We start from the raw sequence: 12793 nt of genomic DNA, 5'->3' as shown, positions 1-12793 counted from the left end.
TTCTCTCTCTCTCTTTCTCATTCTGTCTCTTACGAATATCCTCTTACGAAATATGCTCGATCGACGCTTTCGGATAAGCGGATAAATAAGGTTTTTTTTAAGAAGAGGGTTCTCTTCTTATTTGCCGGTCTAATCGAAAAGGGGATGCGAGAATTTTATTTAATTTCTTTCCTTCTATTTACGCATTCATTTCGTTTTACAGATTCGAAAAGTATTCGATCAGTTCGACAGAACTAGAAACTGTTTGAAAAGCATCTATCCATGTACAGGTTCGAAATGTACGATACTTCTCGATACTTCTCGAAATATTCATACCTCTTAAGAAATCAAGAGCGACGACCACTATCACGTACGCGTTTCTTTTTTTTATAAAAAAAAAAAAAAAAAAAAGGAACGTGCTCGATTCAAAATCCATCCCTCTCGTGAATACCCCGATCTCGATGTAAATCTCGAAACTCGAATAGCGATTTTCCCCCACCCTCGATCTTAATCACTCTCCCACGTACGAACGCCCATACGTCGAGGCTCGTATTCATCTCGACCGTGGAAGCGTAACGTAATATCCAGAAGCCCCGGGGAAAACAGCTGATCCCGAACCTCGAATGTGGAGCATCCACGTGTTGAACGAGCTTGCGAGTTTTTCCACGCCGTCTTTGCTTTAAATGCATCCAGACGTAAATAGAGACATAATGAGCAGGGTTGGAGGGAGGGGAGGATCGGAGATAACGGTCTCGAGAGGAGATAGAGAGAGAGAGAGAGAGAGAGATATCTGGACGGAGGGAGAAAGCGGGGAGGGTTGGAGAGCGTGGGTGGTGGTGCCTGGCGGGCTGCATCGATCGCTTCGGCGTCCTGGTGACCTCGACCTAATGCCACCCTCTTCTGCTCTTGAGCACAACCCTCCTCCACGCCGCCTCCACGGGGTCAGTTAACACCCCCGTCAAAACACACAAAGCCCCGGGAATCGTGAAGAGGGGGGGAGTAAGAGGGAATATCACGACCCGTTCCACTCGGAAGTGTCGACTTCCCCTGCTCTCGATACATCGAACGAGAACCGGTCCCGGCTGGCCAACGATGATGGATCCTTTACGCCGATTGGCCGAACGATTTTCACGATCGATTCACGAGAAGAGAAGTTGTATCGGTTGTTCGATTTTACAAGCAATTTTTCTCTCCCTCTCCCTCTTTTTCTCTCTCGAGCTCGTAATTTAGATAGAAGTTTGTACGCGGTAGTTCGATGAAGTGGAATGGAAATGAGAAATTCGTAGGGGAGGATTATTGAAGTGGCTGCCGTTTTTGATCGAAGATTTCGGATTGGATTTAGGTTAACCCCTTTATCCCCTTTTACCCCTTTAACCCCGAGAATCGTCGTGTATTACGTTGTCGTATACATAGCTTCGATATTAATTAGACTCATGACAATGCAACCGTATAACTCGTCACGATAGAGATATTTAACACGAATTCGCCTAATCCCTTCCCCGATCAAAACTCAAAATTCTCTCGCCCCGCTATCCGCATCGCTTCGCGCGAACATTCATCCCCGATTTCCATTCTGCCCGATTAATGCTACAACTACGATCTAAAAAAAAAAAAAGAGAGAGAGAGAGAGAAAAAAATTGTCAAGATCCATCCGATGTCCATCCTCCTCCCCGCGCCGCCGAAACCCAACCGCACATCGAATCATAGAGCCGAAAACGGGCAAAAATAGTCTCTCCATCAACTCGAAAACGAAACTCGACAGCTTCCAATTTCACCGCGCGTTTCGTTTTAACAAGGATGTGTTGCGGATGTTGCCCCTCGTTCCCCCCTCGTATCGATCGATCGTCACGAATTCGTGGCGTGCGAGAGGAGGGAGGAGGGAGGCACAAATATCTCGCGGCGTGCACGCGATTCCCGCCGATGTCAGCGCGGATTGCCGCCGCGGAAACGAGACAACGGGGGACGAGGACGAGATATTGCGGCCCTGCATTACAACGGACGATATTAAGTCTCATCTCTCCTGGCGAGCTATACGGCCGTACCACGGTGCAATAAACCCCCGCACGCGAAACCCACGACATTATTGCGCGCCGCCGCACGCACGCACGCACACGCTCTCGTCATCTCTGCCCCTCCCCCTCTTTATGCAGATCCGAGGCGCCGGATGTTTTCGTCGACGTCGTTAAGCAATCAGAGGTGTTGTTCCACCGTTGTACATCTGCCCGGGGACAAATGTGTGTTTAGGGTAATTAGGGTTCGGTCCCGTTTCCAGGTTTGTTGTGCATATGAAACAGTTGATTTAAACAAATGTGTGTGTGTAAAATATCAAGGGGAAATGGTTAAATTTATCCCTACTTGGATATTTAAGTTTATTATGATTTTATTTTTCTTTTTATTTCATAATTGTGTATCTATTGGATAGATCTGTTGGAGGATAATAATGCGTTTCGTTGAGGTAGAAAACGTAATTGGTTATCAATCACGATCATATTTGTGTATTAATGTAATGTATAATGTAATTGGTTCTGTTGAAATTACGTTTGTTTTAAAGAGTATCGCGTATTATGATGAATTATATTTCGTTGTTAACAATTTCGATTTGTGTGTTATTTGTTTTCAGTGAAATTGTAAGTGTATCACAAGAATTCTTATATTAAGAATTCGATCATTTCGATAATAATCCATTATTAAACTGATTCTAACGTGTTCATAATAATCTGTATCTCGCTTTATTTGAAGGAGAATATTCGAGGAATTCGAGGGTAGGTGATCGAGATTTTGGAACGCGTGCGAATAATCGGGATTCGCGAGTGAAGAATGACGGAGGATGGAAATTTTTGGATGGCTTAAATTCGTCGCGTGTTTGAACTGTCGAAACTGTTCGAGTTTAGGTTACGGTGCGTACGAATTGTTGAAATTTTTCAACGATTCTGTCATCTCGCCCGTTTGACTCTTCCCAAAAATATTTTTCACTTCCAACATTATCCCGCGAATCGTAATCATCCACAACGATGATTCCAATCTTTTCGAAATCAATTACAGAATCTCTACGGATCCATTCGATTTCTTCGACGATGAAATCGTTCGAAATCGTGATCCAATTTTTCATTCTCGACCACTATTTCTCATTTTGCGATCATCCCCTCTTCCCCCCTAGGGTAAATCGCATCCCCTAATCAACCGACAGGGACGTGATCGACGCGGATCGCTAAAACGAGCGATTTTCGTTGCGGATCGTGATGATCGGCCATCCCTCTTTCGCTCCCTCGTTTAGATCCAGTTCCGTTATCTGGCCGCCATGAATATGAATGCCGATCAGTCTGTCGATAATGATACCTTGCAATGGTAATAATGGTATCTATGAACAATAGGACATCGTAATTTCGCACGGGGCGCGCGTTACCATGACGCCGTTCGAATATGGAAAGTGTCCGTCTCTCTATAATAATCGTTCGCGATCGATAGAACGTCCTGCCCGCTCTCTCTCTCTCTCTCTCTCTCTTTCTTTTTCTTTTTTTCGTTTTCTTTCATCTTTTTTTTTTCTTTTTTTCTTTTCTTTTACGATGCGAGAATAGCGGTAAACGCGGTGTGGACGAAGTTCAGTGGAACGGCGAGGCGAAACTCACGATCCCTGGCTGTCGGGGACGTGCGTATCACGATGATGGCTTTGATGCCGGTAATGAGCGACAACTAGTTCCACCAGCGAGCGGAATTAGTGGCCGTGTAACTGTTGACTCCCGATGAAAGGTAATCATGGCTGGTGAGCAGAATGCAGTGGCAGGCGACCGTTAGTTTGAACTATAGGCGGGATTAAAGTTGCGTTAGGGCGAGGGGAGAGGATGGTTAACGATTGACACGATTTATGAAAGAGATATGAATAAGGAATATACACGTGTTTCACGTGTTGTTGAAAAGATTTCTCTCTCTCTCTCTTTTTTTTTTTTTATTTAGGAAGAGATAGGATTAATTCAAGAAGGGGGAATCGTAAGAGTTATTTGGACAGAGAGGGATATTTTGTTGTCATTTTTCGTCGCTATTATATTATATAATTAATCGTAGAAATTATTAGTGAATTGATGGAAATAGATTCATTGCTTTGACATATTGTAGGCAAGCTCTATTCTCATTGTTTTTCACGTGTACAGGGTAAATCCGATCATTTTTAGCATAACTTAATATTGTATAAACGTTATTCATTTTAAGGAATTTGATTTTGTGTACAAATAAAAGATCTATCGATTATACGATTCTATACAATCCTACCAATAATAAATAATAAATTTTATCATAGGGGACAGCCAGTTACCATGGAAAAAGAATAAAATAAACGAGAGAATCGTTGAAAATCCTCCAATAAAAACAGCCCGAAACGGGCTCTAATCCCGTATAGTTATCCCCTCAAAACATGGACGGCAATGGAGAAAGGTTTTTCCAGCACTCGACTCGCAATAAACATTGGAGGAACATGGGAGTAACGATAACATACGGCAGGTCGCGATATCCGCCGGAAACAAAGTTCTTTCTCCGTCCGATCGAGAGGGAGATGGCGGTTGATAGGCGGCCATGGTGAAAAGTTGACGTCGCTTAAGGGCGATTTACATTTCTACGAGATTAAGAGCGCAGCCGTGTTTCTCGGCGAATGGTGGATTCCTCCCCTTTCCTCGTCCCCTCCCTCTCGCTCCCCCTCCAAACAGGTGCTGGAAATTCATTTTGACAATTCGATACGCCACGATTGCTCGAGGCGACGAGTTAGAAAAAAAAGAGGAAACGAGGAGGAGGAGGAGGAGGAGGGAGGGAGGAAGAAGGACGAACGATAGACAGGAGGAAGATAGAGTTATCTACGAACGACCAGAGAGATGAATCGTCGTAGGGGATGGAGAGCCACTAGCTACGTGGAAGGGGCGCACGAAGGGGTAGTAGCACGAAACGAGCATGCATTCGAACAAGAACACGCTCCACTTTTGCTCCATTTACGTACTTGTGTGGGAGGGAAGCGCATAAATGTGCGTGTCCTTTGTCGATGTGTCCGTGTTGTGACGTGGGGGAGGGATTGAGTTGAAATTTCTACCGGAGAAGATGGGATAGAGGTGAAGGGGAAGCGAGAAAAAAGCGAGATCTACGAAGGAGGAAGATGAGAGGGGAGGAAAGAAGGAAAAAATGGAAGGGAGGGAAGGAAAAATAGGGGAGTCGTGGATGGAAGAAGAAAAGGAAAGAAAAGAAAAGAACAGACGAGGGTGAAAAAGGGGAGGGGTGTGGAGGGAGCGCAAAAGACAGGAGAAGGGTGAAAAAGAGAGGGAAAGGGCGTCGAGAGGATGATGTCGGCTACGAGAAAGGGGAATGCAGAGTTGCCAAGGTTACACCCGCGTTATAACCACCCTACGACCGCTCCAGTAACCAACCTCCCCTCCTGGACCATTTTCCATCTCTCTTTCTCTCTCTCTCTCTCGAACACGATCCCCACTGACGTACCTTCGATACTCATCAACCTATCGTTGGATCGTCCTTGTTATCCACGTGCGTCTACTAAGCTTTCTTTCAAAGTTTCACGATAAATCCACCCTTCCTCCCTCCCTCCCCTCCACTTCATTAATCGCCATTCCGATTTATGGCGGATCGGCCTCGTTAAAAAGAGCGCTCTTGCTGCCATCTCTGTTTTCGCGTTGTCGAAAAAAAGCATCGTTTCGTCTATTTCGCTCTGACCTTGTTTACGAGCCAGAAATTGCAAGCGCAGTTTCTCGTTATAAACGTTGCAAGGATTAATTATTGCTGCACTGGGTCGAAGTTTTTCACGTCCACGCGATTTTTTTCGAAATGTAATTTCTATCTTCCTTTGTTTTTCCCTTATGAATAGTTACGATAGCGATACGAAATCATCGAATAAATTTTTCTCGAAGAATATATACATATATATATATATATGTGTGTGTCTCGTGAAAATTTATTTTTTTTCGATTTTTCGTTGTTTCCTCCTTTTCTTTTGCTTCTCTTTTAACGCGATAATTTACGCTCTTGTATGAATTTATAAGATTTCTAGAATACACAGTGATATGAATATAACGTGGAAATTAAATCAGTAAACAGTCGTAAATGGCGATTTAATCCGTAAGGCTTTCGAATATCGATGACAGTCTTAAAAATAATTAATCTTATCTCGAGGGAGAGCCTATTGTTTCCCAAAGAAATCCCTTTGTAATTAAAAGTATTCGTCTTCCTTTCCCAAGAAGGTCCCCTCCCTTAACGTCAAAGCGTTATCTCTGATAAGTCTGCGATTAATTAGGCAGGAGTTAAAAAAAAAAAGTTAAACAGTATCCACACGGTGGAGAGGAAAGTAAAGATTCCGTGATAACGATCAAACATCACTCGATTTCTGAAATCTTCCTTTTACGTTCTCTCTTTGCGTTCTTAATTTTCGAAAGGAACGCATCTTTCTATATTTTTCGAATATTTTTATTTTCACATCTTTAACGATCGAAAAAAGCTTCTTTGTCCATAAAGTACGAGAGACAGAGAGGAATTTTGCTTAATATTTATAACCTCGTAGAGATATGTCGCGTCTCGAGCAACACCATTTTTGTACGTGATCCATAGGTGGAATTTTCTTTCCCATTTACGTGTGACTGGTTTACGAACCGCACGGCTGCACGAGATATAAGTCAAGCAAGACGTTTGATCTAGCTTGCAGCTGTCGAGAGACAGTCTCTTAAAGGAATATTCAAGACTCGATTCCCGACAGCTGTGGAGCAATTTTTAGGGAAACTTTTTCCGCATTTAAATAGCTTGTCCTTGCGAAATCCATAGTTTTCGAGATAACCAGTTTGTAAAGCATAATTTTGTGAGCTGTTAATGATGCTGAGAGATATCAACGCCATCTGGAAATTTTTCACACTACGTGGAATCGTAGCGATCGAAATAGTTCGCGTCAAATTCGACTGAGGTCGCTTAATTTTTAGCTTTAAGGCGATTTCGCCTAACTTTTAACAACTTTCCGATATCAAAATTCCAAATTTGTCAACCCAACTTGATTCGAAGAAGAAGAATTATCTATATTCATCGAGGAACGAATTTAATTTAACAACAGGATTAGAATTGAATTGGATTACCCTAACTTATTTGTATTAATCTTCGTAATTTTCAAACAGCAAAATTTCAAATTCGTCGATCCAATTTGATTCAAAAACCGCGGAATCTTCCATGATATTCCATTGAAGAACGGAAATTCGTCAGGAACCATCCCTTCTCCAACGTTCCCAATTTTAATCAAATCAATTTATATTAAATTTGGCTTGGATCATCTAATTTCAACTCACTCATATCAAATCTTTTAACGTTCTCCAAATGTTTCAAAAATTTCAAACTCGTCGATAATGTTCGACGATGAATGTCGTCGAAGAAGGGATACAGTCGCGCGAGCCATCCTTCTTCCTCGCCCCCGCGCCGATTCCGAGTTTAATTGCGGACGCCACAAGGCTGAATCGGCAATTAATTAAGCGGCTGTTCGACAGACAGAAGGGAAAGGGAGGTTTAATTAATTGATAATCGGAAGAGATCGGTCTACCAGAGATAGGGTAATCCGGGATTAGCCGCTCGCCCTGTCTCAATGGAGGATCCTGGCCGAGGATGCTGTACTCCTTGCAAGACTCGATCCGCAAATATTTGCTTTAATTGGCAGGATTGCGACGAGCGTTAAAACGCAGAAAATTAAAGGACGGCCACTCCCCCTTACATTCTCGTTGGCGGGGAATTTGCATGGGCTTCGCTCTTTTTAACTGTTGCAGACAGAGAGAGAGAGAGAGAGAGAGAGAGAGAAAGGGAGAGAGGGAGGAAAAGAGTTGAAACTGCAACTCCCCAGCTGGAAAAATTTAACTTTTAGCCGGGTGTTCGCGGCTAAAATTTAAATTATGCACCCTTCGCGCTTGTCAAGTTTCAAAAGGAACATTGGGGGGAGGGAATGTGCGCTTCGAGCGACGCGTCGCGCGCGAACGACACTCGTACTTCCGGAGGGGGATGAAAGCGGCGATGATTTTTTTTGAAATTATCGCCGACACGGCCACCGATTTGCGAAAAAAAAAAAAGGAAAAAAAAGAGAAGAGAGAGAAATAATTTCGAAAATTGTGGGGACGACGATTGTGTCGAGGAGTGGAATTTTTTTCATCGTATCGTTCGAATTTCGAAAATGGAGATGACGAGGCAGAGGAGAAATGGAAGATGAAAATTTTGTACATCTTTTTTTCTTTTTTTTTTTTGGTCTTAATTTCGAAATTTCGAAGTTCAATATGCGAGGAGAATAGAGAAGGAAAATTGGGGATCGAATTATGGGAGGATTTTTGAATGTCGTTTCATGAAATTTTAAACGGATAAAGATGACGAGATAGAGAAAAGGGGGGAAAAAAGACATTGATGGAAAATTGAAGATCCGATGATGATGGAAGGTAACGGAGGATGGTAATTTCGGTACGTTTTTATTACTTTTACATAGGAATTTTGAAATTTAAGACGACACGGTTGAGAAAGGAAATTTTATGGTGATTAAAGGCATGATGATTTGCAACGAAACCCGTATACGGTTTAAAAATATACAGGTACATGAAGAGCCTCGAGCCCCGCTGCAAATTAACTTCTTTACGACCTCTGTTGAAAGAAGCGTTTCGTAAGCAGCTTAAAACAGACAGCTTTGAGAGTTTCTCAAAAAAAGAAAAATCCCCTCCCCCTCCCCTTCCTCTTTTTTAATCTTTCAGAGCGTCAACTGTGTCTATCGATCCAATAAACCATCGTACCACGATTTATCAATTTTCCATCGATCCCATTCGTCGTCGATCGAGAGAAGCAATCGTTCCCACGTCCAACAATGAATAAGATTCCCCTGTTCGATCGAGTCGGGTAAGAGATATCCGCAGAATGTATCTATTAACTCGAATTTCACGGTGGATGAAAGTTTCGAGGCGCGTAACAGAGGATTCGCGCTCTCAAGCGAAACAGGTTGTTTTTCATCGAGGCTGAGGGGCGAGCGGTGGAATGCGATGCATTTATCATGGCGGCGCTGCTTGCCGGAAACTTGAGGCAAACATTTATCGTTCCCAACTCCGACAGGTCGCGCTCGCTTGCTAAAGCTGGAAAAGAGGCGAGACAGGGAGGGAGGGAGGGGGCAGGTGAACCGAAAAGGTTGGCGCGGGAGGAGGGTGAGGTTCGAACGAAAGAGCGAAAGGATGATGGTATTCATATTTTCCCTCCGACAAAGCGGACAACCGCTTTCTGGGAATCCTTCGGCGTCGCCGCATTGTTCATCATTGCGGGCCGCCACAAAAGGAGGGAATGCGAGGAAGAGGAGGAAAACGAGAGTGAGCCGAACAGACGAATTTCGTCGGTTCCTCGCTTTTCGAGCGGTGGCGCTCTCCCCTTCGTTCCGCGTTGAGGAAGGTCTTGGCCTAGTTTCTGTTTGGCCGAGGTACGAGAGCGCTCGATCCGCTCGAAAGGCGGAGCTTCTCTGTCTTTCGTATGAAAGAGAGAAAAAAGAAAGAGGGGAATCTTTTCGATGATCTTTTCTAGCCATCATCGTTTACGGTTTCGTTTTCATCGGCATGTTTCTCGAATGGATGTCGGGAAATCTTTCAAAGGAAAAGTCGCGAGATGTGTTTTGAGATTGTAAAAGAAAGAGGGAGGGGAAGAAAAATACGTGGAGGATTTCTAAAGGAATATTAAGAAATCTGCGAGCGTTAAAATTAAAACTTAGATGGCAATCGACAATACAAGAGACTCTTTTTTCCAATTTTATTTTTTCCCCGTCTATTTTCCTTCCTCTCCAATCCAAGACCATTCCTACTTTTTTCTTTTTCTTCTCCCCAGACTTTTGTATCGTATTACGTCGGTGAAAGAGAGCGAAGCGATACGAGTACGGGTAGGAAAAAGGTAGCGAGGTCGAGTTTTGTAAGGGAGGAAGGGATCATTGAAGGGTAGAGAAAAAAGGTCCACTTTGGTAAATGGCAGAAAAATATCGCCCTCGTCGAGCTAAATCGTCCTTTCTATCCGTATGGAGAATTTTGCCTGTGATGGGGCGGGAGGGGACAGAGCGGTGACGAATTACGCAGGAGCGGGGGGAAAAAGAGAGCAATATCTCCTAAAGTGGTCTAAGAATGTCGCTTAAATGACGTGTCCCGTGTCTCCACTTCGTATATATAGATTCCACGACCGATGTTTCTTTCTGGACCCTCCCTCTGGAAACGTAATATCCCTCGATGCGGTGGACGATGGACTTATTGCATTTCTGCCGATGGAATCGTTCGATCGTGTTCTTTCCGTTCTCTGAAAAACTCTCTGAAAAATTTGTCTGAGAAGTAAAAAGAAAATTGCTTGGTAATGAAATAATTGGAATAAAAAGAAAAAAAAAAGTCGCGTAAAATTGACTTCACTCTTCACACTTAATTGAAATAAGATCGTTGAACCGAGAATAATTTCCTAATCGACCCGAACAAAGTGGCTTAAGAACGCATTTGTTATCAAACTTTCAACTTTCTCGCGTAATTCCGATACAACTTTCTTATCGCGAAAACCTCCATTCTTCATCGAACTTCTCCTCGCATCCGTTAAAGGAAAAAAAAAAAAAAAGAAAGAAAGAAAGAAAAAAGAAAAACGGTGTATAAATCATAAATTAAGTTGGCCAACTTCCGAGGGAAGAGCGTTATCTCCTTCGGATAAGAGCCGATCACGCGACAAAATCCGTATAAATTATCCTATAGAGGATAATTCTCTAATACTTCGTTTTAATAAATAAAACGTCGCCTCCGTTTACCAAAATTTCCCGATAAATCAGAAAACTTCTCTTCTCCCCTCCGTTGCTCGATATCCTTAACTTCGCGTTCAACGCGGACAACTTTTTGAACGACTCGATATCATCGACGGGTAAATTTCCATGGGAAAGGGAAGAGAAGGGATAAGGTGGAAAAGAAGAGCGCGTAAGAGGGAAATTTCCAGGATGGACGAGGGAGGGCGACCCACTTTTCCTCGAGCCCCGGAAACCTAGCCGGGGTTTCAGGTTAAATCGCGTTTCTTCGTGATCCTGGTCGGTACACGAGCACCACGGGACGACTTATGAAGATGGATCGCTCGCAGAGATAACACGTTATGATATAACATTGGAGAGAGAGAGAGAGAGAGAGAGAGAGAGGGAGAGAGAATAAAAAAATGACGTCGCCCTGTTACACCCTGTAATCCCGCCTACTCGAAATTGAATAAAAACACCGAAGCGCGATCCCTCGTTCCCGTGCAAATTTTCCTCGAAACTGTTACGCGAGATCGAGTTTGATCGAGGAGAATTTTAAAGGGGAAATTTATTGATTGGCGTTTCGAGGAACAGTGCATATATTTGTTAATTTAGGAATAGATGTAGCTTGTAGATTGTATAATTTTTAGAAGGAAACTGGGAATACTGCGTGTTTAAAAATTAGAGAATGCGCGTAGAGAGTTGTTCAGAGAATTTTTCGTACATTTCGTAAAAAAAAAAAAGAACGTTTCTTTTTTGAATGACGTATAAACGAGAAAAATCTTCATAATGTTTTAACACGGAAATACACTCTAATTTTTCAGTGAAATTTTCCAACTAATTTTATCCTACGTTTGTTTCTTCAAGGGTGTAATAATTAAGATAAGGGTGTAATAATTTATCTTCTTCGAAATTTCGCTTCGTAAACGCGATAATCAAATTAAAAATACGCATCGTAATCAATTTCGCAATTTTTAGAAATTTTCTAACTAATTTTATTCTACGTTTGTTTCTTCAAGGGTGTAATAATTAAGAGGTTTATCTTCTTCGAAATTTCGCTTCGTAAACGCGATAATCAAGTTAAAAACACGCATCTTAATCTCTCCACCTAAGCAGATATATATATATAAAACAGTATTCGTCGCGGATGGAGGGAAGAAAACCGGGATAAATTTCGCAACGCGAATTCCCTCTTTCCAACGACCGTGAAACATTTGCCAAGAGAAATATACAATACGACGATGTAATGGCCGCTGCTCCCTCGAAGACGATCCTCGAACGCAATCGCAATCCTTGAATGTGGAAAAAGAGAAAAGCGAGAGAAAGGAGAGAAAAATTAACGAGCACCGGTAACGAGGATTGGTCGGCGAAATTCGAGAACTTATTTCCACTAACTTATTTCTCTTTCGGTTATTTTCATTTCCAGAGGGCGCCCTCGTGCGTTTACGAGCACGAGTAATGAAGGCCTCGAGTTTCACAGCGAATTTCGTTGATGCGCACGACGAAACGTCGAATAACGATGAAATTTGTGGGCGGGCAGACGAAGGACAGGATGACTCCTGAACACGTGCAATCCCGATATGAGGAAGGGGGGCCGTAAAACGAGACGATAAGAAGACCCAGCGGGGTTGCTCGTCTCGGACTCGTCGCAATATTCGAAGAACGTCGGCATCAAAAGAGAGGCCAGCTATAGAAATATACGAGAACAGAAGGTTGGCGGAGGAAATTGCATATTCCGTCTGATGCAATGTATAACGCCTCCATTTTGTACTCGCTTTCCAAAGGATTTCATCCTCCTCCCTGGAAGACCTTTCGTCACCCCGACCCGCGATGCTGGTCGACCAGGTATCGTCTTCCATTTATGTTTCCGGAAATTGTACCGGGATTACGAATCCGTGGCTCGTGGCTGAGAATTATTGTTCGTCAAATTGTTCTGCCAAAAGATTTTATATAACGTGTACGAGTTCACTCGTATCGAATTTTGGTTGGATTTTGAATTTAATTGGAAATTATTGTTTGTGAAATTTCCATCGAATTTTTCTTCCTCTTTTTATTTTAATT

This window comes from Apis laboriosa, unplaced genomic scaffold (assembly GCF_014066325.1).
Source record: "Apis laboriosa isolate Shangri-la unplaced genomic scaffold, ASM1406632v1 scaffold1_cov151, whole genome shotgun sequence".
NCBI lineage: Eukaryota > Metazoa > Arthropoda > Insecta > Hymenoptera > Apidae > Apis > Apis laboriosa.
The sequence above is the reverse complement of the archived record's forward strand: the minus strand, read 5'-3'. Positions refer to the sequence as shown.